The 2,500-nt window shown below is 30.2% G+C and overlaps 1 protein-coding gene across 5 annotated transcripts in view; it reads left to right on the forward strand.

Moving 5' to 3' along the window:
* FOXP2 (forkhead box P2) overlaps nt 1–2,500 on the forward strand; it is a 546,452-nt gene that overhangs the window by 293,100 nt on the left and 250,852 nt on the right. The gene's annotated exons all lie outside the window — the stretch shown is intronic.

Consider the following 2,500-nt stretch of genomic DNA (forward strand, 5'->3'; position numbering starts at 1 on the left):
ACTCCATTCTTCACTGATTCACGTCACTGGAAATAGGGACAGAAAACAGAAAGCTATCAAAGCATATACTTCATTAGGTCAGAATGAATATACCTGTTTTGACAAGATTATGTGTGATTTGCCTTAAAATAAAAGTTATTTCTTGAAAATTCTGGATTCCATTCAGACCAAATGCTTAAAAAAATCATTAAAATGAAAATATAATGATTATTATTGAAAAATGTTTCAAATTAAGTGATACATCGTTCACAGTTTTAATGTGTGAGACAGAATGCATCTCGAAAGTTAAAGCAAATGCCCACATGGCAGTCAAATTTAATAGAATTGTTATTTTAAATAACAACAGTATTTAGAAAGTTATCTTAGAGTATATGAACTGAATAATGTTTTAACCTTTAGGCATTGTTTTCAAGAACAATCTTTTAAAAGAACTAGACATAACACTTTGAATAGGTTCCGTATTTTGTTGGAGTTGTGTCTCTTTTCACAGACAGTCATCATTAGGAAGATAATTTTTATCTTGTTTTACAATATTTTTTAACCATCATAAGAGTTAAATGTCTACCAAAGTCCCAGGATTAGCCTATTTTACAAGTTACCTTAAATTAATGCAGTTTCCAGAACAACCCTGCTCTGCCTTTAATCTATTTACAAGAAACATCATACCACTGGGGTGCTATCATATTCCTATTGACTCCCCTCCGTAGGAGTCCTAAGAATTAATAGCCAAATTCTATTTTGTGTAAGAAGAGAGTAGATGGCGTTTATAAAAGCAGGTGAAATTAACAACTGAAAGTGGACATTGCAGTTTAGTACTAAAGGGCAATGTGTTCTGAAGGGAAATGTAAAGAAGTAACTTTTTCTTCAAAGCTCTGATTCGATCTTAAAAAGAAAACAGAGTCAAATCATGGAGGCATTTTATGATAAATCTGTAAGGTATGTTTATAACCTGAGTCTGAAGTTTACTTTGTCCTACACAGTTTGTTGATATAAACTATCAACAAGACTAAATACAAAAAGTTGTGTCCTTCTGATAACCTAGAAACTCTGCTCAGGTATTGCATGTTTGTGGAGTGCCTTCCAGAAGTGATTAACACAATGGGTATAGTAGGTGTCTACAAAAGACACTTCAGGAAGTGTCTACAGGAAGATATGTAATAATTTGATAAATAAACATTCAGAAACCTTTGTAAATGTCTCTTCCCTTGGTTATGTTTTTACTATATTAATATAGGTAGAAAACTTAAGGTTATTGAATTTTTGTCTTTCTGTGAATGTCTTTTAGAATAGGCGTTTAAGTTCATTAGAGACTAGAATGTCTTTTCTATAAAATTATTGCAGTTCCTGCTTTTAATTCGAACATATTCAGTATGTTTTAGAAAAAAATAAAAACTGTGGAGAAAATATTAAAACAAATTCATAGGTGACATAATTTTACAAATTTGTCTTTCCTTGGTGTTATTTAAATGTAAAGTTTTGAACAAAGAAATTTTTCCTTGGTAGTCAAATGGACGAATGATTGTCATCTGAGGTCTCTTGTTTGGAAATATAATTTAGGAGGCAGTGAGTGATGTAAGCAAAATAAAATTTTGTTTGTGATGAACTTCTGGCAGACTGTGATCTGTTTTGAGAACAGAATGTTTACCTTTGATTTTTATGGCTTTTTAATTTTTATAGAGGTGAGCAGTTTAACTTAAATTAACCATGTATTTAGGAGGAAGGGCTAGTGTTTGGAACACACTGTAACAAATACTTAATGATAAATGGATTGGCGAAGAAAAGGGGATTGATAAATTACAGCTAATACTTTTCCCTAGCATTTAATTTATTAATATTAAATATTTCTGAAAGCTGGAATGTCTTTAAGTTTTAATATTTATAATATAATGGATATATTCATAGGAGCTACATCTTTGTTAGTATGCTTTGCTATTTTATATTCACTGAAAAATTAGTAATAAAAAAGCCTTCTGATGAATTACTCCCTCCTTTATTCTTTTCTAATCTTCTAAAATTAGTACTAAATACTAGAACGTATAATATATGGAGGTAGCATATTTTAAATGTTGTTTTAGATTAACTACATTGCAAAATTATTCTGCATTAGATGTAGAATTTTATTTTGATATTAGGTTTGCAGAATTAATTGTTTGTGTCACTAAGGTCAAAATAGTTGCTAAAAACTTGATTGCTTTACAGGGTAGATTTGAGCTTGCATTTTGAGCATTCATTAAGTCAGATAATCTTTCTGAATGTTTTATGAGATTGTACTGCTTTGAAGGTGTTTCAGGTGATGGTGTTTGAAAACATCTGGTCAGTAGTTTCTTACTGTCAGTTCCTTTATCCCTAGTCATTCAAAAAAGAGTCTATGAGTAACCATTTAAATACTAGAATCCATCAAAATGATATTGAGAACAGTGATTTTTTTTTGAGAAGCATAATATTTGATGTTTAATGAATATCACTGCTCCTTGTGATTTTATTTCATTTTTGGTAACTT

The sequence above is a fragment of the Mustela putorius genome, unplaced genomic scaffold (assembly GCF_011764305.1).
Source record: "Mustela putorius furo isolate JIRA1106 unplaced genomic scaffold, ASM1176430v1.1 tig00003845_pilon_pilon_pilon, whole genome shotgun sequence".
In the NCBI taxonomy this organism is placed as follows: domain Eukaryota; kingdom Metazoa; phylum Chordata; class Mammalia; order Carnivora; family Mustelidae; genus Mustela; species Mustela putorius.